Source organism: Apteryx mantelli, chromosome 4 (genome assembly GCF_036417845.1).
Source record: "Apteryx mantelli isolate bAptMan1 chromosome 4, bAptMan1.hap1, whole genome shotgun sequence".
Lineage (NCBI taxonomy): Eukaryota > Metazoa > Chordata > Aves > Apterygiformes > Apterygidae > Apteryx > Apteryx mantelli.
The window spans coordinates 44,154,043-44,166,744 of record NC_089981.1 but is presented as its reverse complement, the minus strand read 5'-3'; the positions used below and the strand labels follow the sequence as shown (position 1 = coordinate 44,166,744).

General features: G+C 49.4%; 1 protein-coding gene across 3 annotated transcripts in view; it reads left to right on the top strand.

Annotated features, from left to right (window-relative positions):
- Window positions 1–3,913: 3,913 nt before the first annotated feature.
- TP53I11 (tumor protein p53 inducible protein 11) overlaps window positions 3,914–12,702 on the top strand; it is a 34,160-nt gene continuing 25,371 nt past the window's right edge. Inside the window, exons 1-2 of one of the 3 annotated variants that reach the window (XM_067296327.1) lie at window positions 3,914–4,071; window positions 4,504–4,582. The gene's annotated coding sequence lies outside the window, so the exon portion shown is untranslated. The remainder of the gene's footprint in view (window positions 4,072–4,503; window positions 4,583–12,702) is intronic. The other 2 variants (XM_067296325.1, XM_067296326.1) reach the window with 2 other exon arrangements.

Below are 12,702 nucleotides of genomic sequence, written 5' to 3'. Positions count from 1 at the left end.
CTATTTAAAACGCTTAGCTTGCTGTTAAAATAGCTTGGGTCTTGTTATTGGTTAAGACAGTCTCCCTGTCATCGTCTTCACTTTCCAGCTGCACCTCGGTGGCAGAATTAGGTCCAAACATAAGGAGCAATCTCAGTACAAACAGTACGTGTTGTCTAGCCAAGCCCATGGTGGCAGGGGTCACATCTTGGGGACTTGAGAAGATAGACGATTAGAGCTGTGAGAAGTGCTAATAGAAAAAACAGACTCATCCATGCACTATTGATTATTTTCCCTTCTTTGCTGCTGTAAGCAGCTGCCTGGTGCGTGTAAGCTAGCCAGAGAGCTGTCCCTGGCCCTTAGGGGGGAAGGCGCCTGGGACACAGCCTTTCTTCAGCACACTTTTCCTTCCTCCCGTCCTTGGCTGCACACCCTGTGGTGCATGCAGCCTCTTTACGAGGATGCATGGCAATGCTGGCAGCCCCCAGCAGCCATGCTATCCTGGAAAGCAGCACAGCTCACTGCCCCTGCTGTTGGCCAGGGCCCCAGAGCGCCCTGTGCTGCATGTGTTGCCTCTCTGCACGCTGCCCCTGGCTGCTCAGAGGCAGGGTGAGCCCACTCACATCCCCCACACAGATGGCACCTGACCTGGCCTCAGTGAGGAGGTGACATGACCGGGCCATCTCATTACCACCATGTTGCTCACTGGCCTTGCAGAGAACTGACGATTCAGCATTTCCTACAGCAGTCAAATCCTCCCTTTCAGCATCATGGGTGTTTATTCCAAACATAATCTAAAAAAATTAAGTATCTGATTATCTAGATTCCTGAACTACTTCCTCCCAGGATGTATTTTTAATGTGTTCAACACTGCATATAACATATCCTGCCGATATAGTTGCCTTGAACCCATTTCAGAGGCATCATGTGTAGCAGGTTGGCCTGTTTGGAGATGTGGAAAGCAGGCTGGTGCACCTCTGTCCCAGGAATTGTGTAGACTCTTCCCCAAGTGCAGGACACTTCTTAGGGAGAGTTAACAGTTTCTGCTTTTCAGTCTCAGTCCTCTCCAACTCATCCTATACACTGGTCTGTGTCTCCAACAGCCTCTTGAGTGCAAACTGCCAGTGCCATGTACCCTGCGCTTTCCTCCTTCCTTGTCACTGCCTGCAACACCTCCACCTTCCCTCAGGCCTGCAGTTTGGAGTGTATTTTTTATTCTTCCTTCTCCATTGCCTGATTAAGTGCATCAGATGAAGCTCCCAGAGGGACTCAGCACTGTGCTTGATTTCCTCAGTCCTACAGTACAACACTGCATCACATCATTAGCCCCAAGTCGCAGGCGTGCGCTAGAGATGCTGCAATGAAGGTTTGATTGTGTATATACTAACCCTGCTGTGAACAAAGCACAATGCTGTTTGGACCATGCAAATCATGTAACATTATGGTGCTGGGCAGGTGAAAGCTTTTGCAGACTGATCGCTACGTTATTGTAAGTCTTCTCACAACTGCTTTGTGCCACAGACCTTTTCTGGTCATTCCTGCAGGTGGTATCACCTACCACTTGTGTACAGATAGGCAGGAGAGATTTTCGGCACAGATTTCATGTGCATCAGTCTGCTGCTTGGGGACTTGGAAACAAATGCAAATGAAAGACTGAGGTTACTTCTCAAACCTTAGTTGCACAGACTAATGATAGTGTTTGATTATACATGCTTATAATATAGCATCAAAGAAAGACATGAGAATGGCAGAACTCAGACTGGATTTTGTAAAAGTTGTCATATCATTTAAATAGTCAGCAGCGTGGACAAAAGCTGTGCTTACTTTTTCCAGTGCTTCAAACCAGGAAAAGGTAGGTGGGAGAATTGGATGGTTTTGAATAAAAAAAGTGCTGCAGAAGGTCTTTGGATCTAAGTTATGAATTTAAATCTTGTCTGAGAGTAACATTTTCAAAAGCAGGTATATACTGTTTTCAGAAAGAACACTGGAACTCCTTGTGACATAGGACGACATAAATGTTTGAATCACTTTTTTAAAATGACACTTACTACTTCTGAAAGTCTTCAGTAGCCTGAACTATTATCTGAAAACTATTTGTTCATCATTTCTTTGACACAATTTTGAGACATTTTCCCTGAATACAATTCTCTGTTTAAAAAAGTCAACATGACATATTTTGACTTTCCTTGTTTGACAATATCAAAGTATTTCATTTTCAATAGGGTAAAACATGATTTCTTCAGCTTTGCCTTCTCATTTTGTTCTGTGTGGCTTTTGTATTACATTATAATATTTTAAAATTGTAGAGCATAGATAGAGTACATATAATACTTAATCTCTTTCATATGTTTTAGCATAATCACAAGGAAAGCTTTGAACTTTATCACAGTAAAATGTTTCACTACCTCCAAGTCAGGACTGGATTTTTTTTTGAATTTCGATTTTTTTTAAATCTCAGATCTTCAGCTTTTTTCCCTGATATGCAGCAAAAACAACTACTGAAATGTCCAATATTCTCACTGAAGAAATGTTCTGTTTTCTACAGATTTATTACTTGGCGTCTGTGAAATGAGAGATTTCAGCCCAGTCCCCAGTGGACAAGCATCCAGTTTTCAAAAAGACGCCCTTGTGTTTGGAATGACCTCATCGTGCTAAGCACTTCAGGATGCGGTTCCCCGTTATGGTTTGTCCAGCGAGTCAAAGCGAGTTAAGAGCTTCTCGCTGCATCCTGCCTCTCTTCGCCTCCCTCTCCCAGTCACTCGGCCGGACAGATGACCCCTTGCTTTGTTGTCCAGCTTTTCCCAATTTTGTGTGGTCCTGCTCTAAACTGGATCAGTGAAATGAGCTGGGTCAAACAAACAAACAAAAATCACTTAGAAAAACAGGGAGTGGAATAAGGACAAAGACAGAGCTACCTGCTGCTCCTCTATCCGCTGCTCTTTTTGCTAATTGTCACTGATGTTTGCTGTTTATCATCTTGCCATTCTCTTTCATTAAAATCTCCTCTAGTCTGAGATATTGCAATATTAAAATGTCAGCATGCCCATTTTGCTCTCTGAATATCGTTCTTGAGGGACCTGGCAACGTGAGCGTCTCTCCAGGATGAGCTGCGGCAGAGGGCGGCGGGGGCAGCTGCCCTGCCACTCTCTGTGCAGACGCACAAAGGACTGAGCCCATTCATCCAGGCTCTTCCCCTGCAGCAATTCCACTGGGAAAAACCGTGAGATTTCCCCTGCCCCCAGGTTTCTTTTATTTTGCCTTTTACAGGGCATTGTATAACAGGCCTTGAAAGCACGCACCAACGAACAGAGCCACCAAGGGCCTGCTTTCCCTTTGGTATTTGACAACAGAGAAATATCGGGACAATCTTGCCACTAGTCCCTGCACCGAATGCTTTAAAAATGCACGGATGAAACAACATCTCCGGCTCGCTGCTTAAACAGGGCCCCAGGCTGGGTGGGGCGAGGGAGCCTTTTGTTGCTCCCAGTCACGGATTTATTTTCCGGGAGGCACCCCCTGCCCTTCCTCCCCTCCCGCCCGGGAATCAGGCCCTCGGGGCGGGGGGGGGGCTGCTCCCTCTTCCCAGGCGCTTAGCTGGGGCCCCTCGTGGCCCGGACCTACATAACCCACATGCAAGCGGCGGGTGACCCCCCCGTGAACCCCACACAGCGCCTCGGAGAGAGCCGCGCCAGGGCGGCGCGTTCCGACGGGGCGGCCGGGGCGAGGGGCGGCGGGGGGCGCGCGGCGGCGGCGGCGGCGGCGGGGTCCGCCCCGTCGGGGCGCGGCGGCGGCGGCGGCGGCGGCGGAGCTCCGCGGTGGGCTGGGCTGGCCCGGCCCGGCCCGGCCCGGTCCGGCCCGGCGGGCGGGGCGGCGGCGGCGGCGGCGGCGCGGGGTAAAGCCGCGCCGCGCGGGGGCCGGGCTCAGTCTGGCCGCCCGCTGGCTGCGCTGCGCTGCGCGGGGCTGGGCTGCGCGGGGCGGCGCCGGCCCGCCGCCTCGATGCCCTGCGCGGCTCCCCGGGGACGGTCCCGCCGATGGGGCAGCCGCCCCGCGCCCTGAGGCCCTGCCGGCGCCGCGGGGACGCGCGCTAGGGCGGTGAGTGCTGTGCGCGCCGCGGGCTCGCCCCGCGGGGGCCGCCCGGTGCTGGGGCGGTGGGGCCGCGCTGCGGGACGCGGAGGCGCTGCCCTTCCCCTCGCTGGGGGCCGAGCCGCTGCCCGCCCCCAGCCCCGGGCCCGGGGGCGCGGGCGGCCGCCCCCGCGCAGCCGCCGCCGCCCCCTCGGCGGAACGGGGCCGGGAGCGGGGCCGGGAGCGCCGCAGCCCGGGCACGGCGGGAGGCAGCGCCTCGGAAGGGGGAGCTGGGCAAGGGGCGGCCCCGCGACGGTGCTCTGCCGCCGAGCGCCGCTGCTCGGGGTCTGCTGGCCTCCCTTCGGGTGGGGGCAAGTTTAGGATCTGTGCCTCGCCGAGCCCTCGGGGCTCAAAGGGGCCCGGCGGGGTCAGGCGTCGTCAGGGGCAGTGTGTCCTCTGCAGGATCCTTCCTGCCCCCGGCTGGGGGGATTTGGCACCTGGCGGAGGCATCGCTGGCGGCCGTGGTGCTGCGAAAGCTCAGGTAAGTCCCTGCCCTGCAGGCTGAGACCGTCCCCAGGCAAGTGTTGGGAGGATGGGGTAGCAAGCAGGCAGGGGATATAGCAGGAGGAAGGAGTGACTTTTGTGTTGTGAGAGTGCAGGTAGGGTGGGACCCTCTGTGTCCTGCTGGTCCCTGAACTGAAGCACTGGGAGCGTCTTCAGCAGCATCTAGGTGTGAGGGATGGAGAAAGAGCTGGTGAAGCACCAGATCCCAATAAGAGCAGTGGGTTACCGTGAAGGTACAGGCAGAGCTTTACTAGGGGCACAGTGGCTGCAGCTACTCAGCAAGGCTAGGTGTGGGCTCAAGTGCTTGTGGATCCCTTGGTGGGAAGCTTTCTGGCAACAGATTTTTTTTTTTTTTTTTGGCTCTTGCTCTGCTTAGAAGCTTGGATCCCGTTTAACTTGTTCCTTGAAAGTATCCGTCCTTTTCCATTTGCTGAAGGAGATTCACAGGAGGACCACAGTGGGTGCTTCAGGTGCCCAAATGGGGAGGGGATGTGTGCTGAGCCCTGCGCGGCCCTGGGAGGTTGGGGTTAGATGGCTGAGCTGGACGCGTGGAGTTGGGATGCGGGGGAACGGCTGGCGGGTGGAGTGGCGAGCGGGTGCGCCCCGTTTGGATGTTGGCGTTCCTGTTGTGGTGGAGGGGAGCCCAGTGGGTGACGGGGAGTCACTGCAAAGGAGGGTGCGGCAGCGCCTGGGAGATCAGCCCCTGGTGAGGGCTTGGAGCAGGGCTTGGCATAGGAACGGAGGGGACGGGACTGGGTTACAGAGTGCGCCGTGGAAAGGAGATGGGACAGAGTTCCTGCTGTGATACGAGAAGGAAGATGAGGTCAGAGGCATAAGCACTCAGATGGTTTACAGCCCGCTCTGGGCATTCATGTGGCCCCAAACACCCAAATGTCTGACGTGTCACTTGCAGGAACTGACTGGCCCTGCTAAGCCGGAGCAGAAACACTGCTGACCAGCAGCTGTTAAGCTTTCCAGATCAGTACGACTTTGAGCAAACTAGGCTGAGAAAGAAACAGCACCTTTATTTTTTACCTGCTCCTTCACTGCCCTGCCCTAGAGCTGCCTGGAGTTTGAGTCCACCCAGGCTCTTCCTTTTACCTGGCAAATGTCTCTGCTCCTCGTGGAGCTGCCCGAGAGACAGGGCCAGCAAAGCCAGAGCTGCGAGTGGTTGCCATTTAATCCATATGCTCTGTCTGCAGAGGCTGTTAGGTAAAAATGCCCAAAGTGACCAAAGCCTTGTTGACTTTAGGGCTACCACCCTACAGTTAAGCCATGAGAAACTACAGAGTATACAAGAGCACTAGCTATTCTGGACTTTGTCATAAATAACTTGCTCAGTAACTCTAACCGCACTAAAGCAGAGACTGCTGTGTAATGATGTTCAGGACACATGGGAAAGGAAAGTGTTTTTTAAATACATAAATAGTAGTTATCCTTTATGCAGGGAAGTTTCTCTTCCCTGGGAGGAAGCTTTCTTAGAAAGGTCTTGGTAAAAAAAACAAAAGTAAACAAAATCCTAAGACTCAGCATGAAGGCACCTCTACCAGCCATAACCATTTCTCAGCTCGGATGCATACATACACCTTGTGCGAGCACAGCAGTTTGTGAAGGACACTGTGAACCCGCTTTATCCTGCCGTTCTTGGCGCAGAGAGACGGGGTACTGATCACAATCGGGAAGAAGGGGTTTGCTCGCTTTCGAATGTGTCCTTGTGTTTCGATTCTTTCTGTGGCTGTTTGGGGCAAGGTAAAGGGAGCTCTTCTCCAGATAAGCTGTTTGTCCCAACCAGGAGGCTGAAGAGATGACTTCTGCCTTATAGTCTAAAGGGGAATTTATCCCTTCTGCTTGCTGGCCAGTAGAGAGGACTTAGTGTTGAGAGAAGTGGTCAGAAGAGTATGTTTGACCCATCTCTAGAGGATTCCACCCAGAGGGGCTTGGGGTGGACATTGATCCATGGGAGAATACACCATAGAAATGCCTTGCCCTGAGATTTTCTTGCCACTGGGAGCTCCTGGAGGATAGGATCAGATCCAAAGGAAAATGGCTTTCTGTTGTTTTCAATGAGCATCGAGTGCTAAAATGTGCCAGAGTACCGCTTCAGCCTGTGTTTGCTTGTCCTGCAGCTCTCTGAAGGTCAAACTATTAACAGTAGGGGATGGGTTTGGGAAAGATTGGTCCATGTGGTGGTTGTTGCACACATTACTTTGTTTGGATAGTGATCTGTTCCTTGCTATATGACCGTTTGATGTCCTTCTTCCAAGTAGTACCCAAATCTGATTAGAACTGCTAAACACTAGCACAATACAAGAAATATTTCCCTCTGCTGCAGGTGGGATGGGGCTGTGAGCACGGGGCTCTACAGAAGGCTGCAAATTGAATGAGGGGGAACAGAGTCTGTTCTGAGATGGCAAAAGAGAGAAGAGACCAATGAGACTATGAAGTGGGGGTGTATATCTTCCTACTGTTAAATTTTTGGTTTCAAGTGTTCCCCTGACACAGAAAAATGCACATGTGCACCAGAAAGATGTTGAGATTGCTTATGTTTCAATTTTGGCCTTGTGCCAAGAGGAAGGGCTTGGTGACTTTGGCACTATTGGGGCATTATTTATAGAAAGAAGACCTTCTGTGTTTGTTTTTTTTTGTTGTTGGGTGGTTTTTTTTTCAACATAGAAATGTAAAAACAATTATTGGGAGGAAAAGACCCAATGCAGGCCTCCAAACACATTGGGACTTGCTCCAGAGCAATGAAAACAGCACTTAGGAGATGACCAGGTGTTCCCAGTTCATGTGACTTCCTGGCTTCTCTTGGAAAATATATTTCTGATTCTGTTCTATAGATTGCAGGCCAGGGAGAGTTCTCTCAGCATTTGAAGAGTTCTTGCTCAAGATGCTAACAGATGTTCACAAAGACAAATCCAACTATAACTAGAGATTGATTTTATAGTTCAGACATGAAGGGAAATGATAAATGATTCTTTGGCCTTCTTCAGTTTCTTTTGTTTGTGAAGCTCTTTGTCATCTGCAGGGGTTTCACTTCGCATTGCATTTCAGTGTCTTCCACTGGCCATCTGCGGTGATAGTGAGTGTGGCTATCCTCAGATCATAGATGAGAAAATGAGGCTTAGAGATATGCAGGGTCTTGCTGGAAGATCTGCCAACAACTGGCAAGAATCGGTGCTAGTCAGAAAGCCCTGGTTCCCAGGTTTCTGATTAAACCCTTGTGGCGAACTTTCCTTTCTGGTTTCACAGTGTGAATACACATCTTACCCTCATCCTGTGAAATGTGTGTTCCAGTTGGAGAAATCCATAAATGTCTTTTTATCCCTCTATATGCAAAATAAGAATACATTTAGCACACTTGTGCATTGTTTCTGATGGGGAAATCTTTGCATAGGCTATACCTAACTCATCCGTACCAGACCCCAGTGGGACCTGCTTACTGTGCTTTAGCCAGCTCATTTTACAGGGGGGAACCAGGGACTTAAAGGGAAGGTGATTTGTCCAAAGCCACAAGCTGAGCCTGTAAGAAGACTGTACTTGTACTGACAGTCGCTGGGGTTGCAGGGGAGGAGAGATCTGTTGCCAAAACTGGAAAATGATCGGAATGATTCTAGCAGGGTTTATTGCTAGAAGGTGAGAGGCACTTTCTGACACTGACTGTGGCAATCCATATGTTCGTTTTCTGAACTTCATGGGCCAAAATCAGAAGGTTGAGCAGAAAGTCTGGTAGCTAGCTATACTCCTCCTGGGCTTCCTAGAAGTTATTGTCAGGGATTTGATTTAAGCTCCTTTAAGTCAAAGGTGCAGAGGAAAGCATGGTGAGAAAAGTGGTTAGAAATGAATCAAGCAGTGATTCAGTAGTGCGGTCTCCTGGGGACCGATATTAGCAATATGAGTTTGTGTAGCTGGAGATGCGCACGCAGGAGTGTCAGATTACGCTGGCCATCGGGAACCTAATTATTTGTTTGAAGGGATTCTGTGCCTCCTAGGGAGATTAGCGCTAGTCTCCCTTGCAGCTGCCTGCTGCTGCCACAGGAGAGAAAGACTTCCTTTTCTTATTAAAATCAGGCAGCACTTAAACTGCTGGCCCAGAGCTGCTGGAGGAAAGCAGGTGCAGTGGGAGCAATACACAAAGGCTTGCAGCCCTGTCGATTTTAGCTGTATCCTGCCTGGGCTGAGAAAGTAAACAGTCTGAGGCTGTGTCAGCAGCCGAACAAGAGACCTACAGAGAAAACCCACAAATCTTCAGGAAACTCTATGGGTGACTCAGCTAATGTTTTTGTCTGAGTACAAATTCATTCAGTAACCCATGATGGCAGCAGAAGTGCTCTTTTGTAGTTGTGCCATTTTATGAGTGAAATACAAACTGCTGGTCTTCAGTTATTTGTGGCCATGGAAAGACTTGAGAGGCTTTTCCAGGTGATGAGTGTTAATTCAGGAATTGCACGACTGAGCCCCCATGTCCATGCAGCCCTGCTTAGACATTGCAGTCTCTTCCTGGGCTTGCACCTGATTCTGCTGTAGATGTTAAACTGCTGTGACAGAGACAGCAGGCAGCTTTCCCAAGGTCAGAGTTCACGTTGGCCAGAGAGCACAGGCTAGAGCACACTGTGCTTTCTAGCCTATGTTTGTTATGGCCAAGAAGATGTCTTTAATTCAACATTCCTGGCCATCTCTCACTGCCTTGCCATGCATGACATAAGGTCCATCTGGGAAATAGCCTAACTGTTCTGTATATCACTGCAAAGCTGTGGGGTATGTAGGGGAGGCAGTTTTATCAGACAAGCTTGGGCAGAGTCTGAATTCAGGCACTCTGTCTTGCTATATGAAGTCTTAAGGAGAGATTGTGACATGGAAATGTCAGTCTGTACCACTAGCAATAAAGGAAGCAGAGTATTCTCATGGGAAACAAGTTATTTTAAAAGTCCATGATTTTAAGTCCCCCGAATCCTTTTTATTGGACATATAATGCTGGCTGTATGACACTTCATTCAGGGTAAACAGTGTATACCAGGGAGATAAAAACATAAGTTGCCTCCTGCAAAGAGGAGAATGAAACTGGAAAGCCAGAATACTGAGTCCAGAGAAGCAAGATGATGTTGGTTTTTCACAACCGGTCATTTGCCATCTGAAAGCAGAGCTAGTATTTTGTGACCTGGGGGAAAAAAAGTTACTGTAGAAGCAGCTTAATAGCAATACAGAGCACCCAGACTTTCTTTGGTAGAAAGCAGTAGTGGAAATCTGCCAGAAGTCAAGCTCCATCTAACAGGATTGAAAAATCTAGGCCATCTGTGTGTGCAATCCCAGGTCATTTTCATGTTAAGTGGAGATGAAATTCATCTGCCTTTAATACCAGAGCTGAATGTGGAGTCAGGTCTGGTTTGCTTCTGAATAGCAGACACCTGTAATGCATTGCCCACCCTCCCCCCCCCCCTTCACCCTGCCAGTGCAACCATTTGCTCAGCGCAGCGTGTGAATGTGTTCTTACATCATCTGCTGGTAGAAAACGGATGCTGTGCAGCACATGTTCAACAAGTCCCTTCCGTGAGTCCTGTCGACATCCCCTGTTTAAATCCCTGGACAAGTGGGATGTTTTGAGGGTTGATGTATGAAGAAATGATAAAGCAGTTGAGCTCATCTGCTGCAGGCAGTTTATTCCCTGATCCACATTATTGTGCAAACAAAGTGCCTTTCATTGACACGTGCAAAGAACTAAGGGGAAAAGAGACTAGCCTGTTATTCCCAGAGCTGCTGCTGCATTTAAATGAAATTACAGGGACGATAATGAGAAAAGTCTTGACTAAAAGCTTCCACTGCTGTGTCCTGAGCAATTCTAAGCAGGAGGCTGTGCTATATGATTGCTTTCTTACATATACATATATACACACACTGCTGATCTTATTTGTGCTGGTATTATTGGAACTTGTTGTAGCAGAGTGTCTGAGACTTAAGGAAACAAGGGAGGGTACTTTAAATAACCCTTGATAACAGAGAAAAGACATCTGGCAACTCTGCAATTTTTGTGGTTACTTGAGAGCCTGATGTGTTGCTGCTGGTGCAACTAGTAGTTGGGTTTCCTGTTGTCTCCTTGTCCCTGGATGGTGGAGTTGAGCAAAGGTAGGGACTGGAATTGTAATTTGGCAGGGAAAAGGACTAATCAGTAGTACCTCTGTCCTTTCTTTCCTAAGGCCTCTCTCGCGTATGCCCTGTCACCAAGGTTATTGATGCCAGACTCTGGGTTCAGGAGAACTGGATCTAGGGTTGAGGCATCCACCCCTTTGTGTCCTCCCTGCTGTAAAAAGAGAAATCTTGCCTTGGCTCCTCCGGCATCTTCTATGGCTATAACTAAAAAGAGCAGGTTTGCTTAGGACACTGCTTCTTCGTGCCCAACAGAGAAGAAACTCTTTTCCTTGCAGGTTGTTGTCTTTTGTGTGTGTGTGTGTTTGTGGTTGGGTTGTCTTTTAGTGGGGGGGGGGGGGGGAGGGAAAGGGGGTTGGCTTTGTGGGGAGGGGTTGTAATCTCAGTGTGATTCCATAATGTGAGCTGGGCAGAAGTGATACAGTGCTTGCAAGGATCGGGTAGTGAAAAGGTGAATGCAAGGATCATGCATTGGGTCATCCGGAGGGAATTAATCTTGCCCGTCCATGTAAAGGCAATCAAAAACCTAGTCTAACTCATCTTCTGGGCTCCCCCTGCAGTGTATGGAAAGAGGTAAGCCATTATAGAAGGTGATGCATCCTATCCTAAAATAGGCACCCCTGGGGGATAGCTCACCCTGCCCCCTCCCCAGATAGCCAAAAACAGTGAAGTGAAGAGAACCATAGGCTCATGTTATATTTGAGGTGTTCAAGCCCCATGCTCTCCACCTCTGAAATGCTTCTATTTGCTTTAGGGACAAACTATCTCTTTGTGTGATCCTTGCAGTACGCTGGCCTTTGTGCACGCTGGAGAAGCACTCCAGTATCAGAGGCATTGTCTTTTTCAGTCTGCAGGTTCTCTGTATTATGTCCTTTTTTCTGATCAAAGCTTTCTAAAGGGTACTTGTGTACTGAATACCTGTTGCTGATAGTGCACATTATGAAATCCAAAAGGAAGGCTGAGATTAAATGTCACACACTTCACACTGGGAGAATTCAGAGCTCCTTGCTGATCTGTGTATAATTCAAGGGTTGACAGCTCATGCATAAACAAACGTGCACATACACATACATATGTGCATGCACAGGGTTTTTTCCCCTGACTAAGCAGCAAATAACAGCAAAGTCAGGTTTGTATGAGCTGCCAGGGGGATGTAGCATTTGCGAGAAAAGACTGTGGTTCTTCAGGGCTGTTTGTCCTAAGAACCACAGAGGCAGAAGAGATCACTTCTTGGTAGTGCCAGTGGGTTCTCCTACACCTTCTTCCCTCTTGTGGTACTGGACTGAGCTGTGGCTATTTTGGTTTTTATGTGTGGGTGTTAACCTGACCATGGGGATCTTCCAAGAGTTACTGGCATGTGCAAAGGCTGTATTGATATGAGGTTCACCCCAAGGTTTCTATAATGCTTTTTCCTGCCAGCAGTGAATGAAGACAGAAAGAAAAAATTGATGTCCTGCTAAGCTGGTTGTTACTCAGGCCAGGAAAGGCATTCCTGGCACTGACAAGTAGCGTGCAATGAACTGAGTACCGCGGGGGAGTTCATAGCCTTCCTCAGCAGCACAGATGTCTTGTAAGTGGGCAGTCAGCTAGAGAGCACAGCAGTCCCATTGGGTACAGCGCAGGGGGAATCAGCTTTGAAATATTACAGGCACTGAGCAGGAACGATATGAACTTGGGCAGTAGACATATTCTTAATGTAAAAACTGGGAAACTGGAGTGTGAGAGGTTAAATGGCCTGGCTCTGCTTGTGGGGAAGGACAGCAGCAGTGCCAAAGGTGGAATCCAGGTTTTGGCCTCTGCGCTTCCTATTCTGTAAGCTAAACAGTCCTGCTCCTGGAAACAGCTGGTTTCATTCCCAGGTGCTTAACTGCAGAAGGAAGAACTGCTCGTTGCTCTTTGCTGCTCTGCGGGATGCTGCTGGCCTGTGCTCCACAGCAGTCCCTCCCTTGTGCTGAG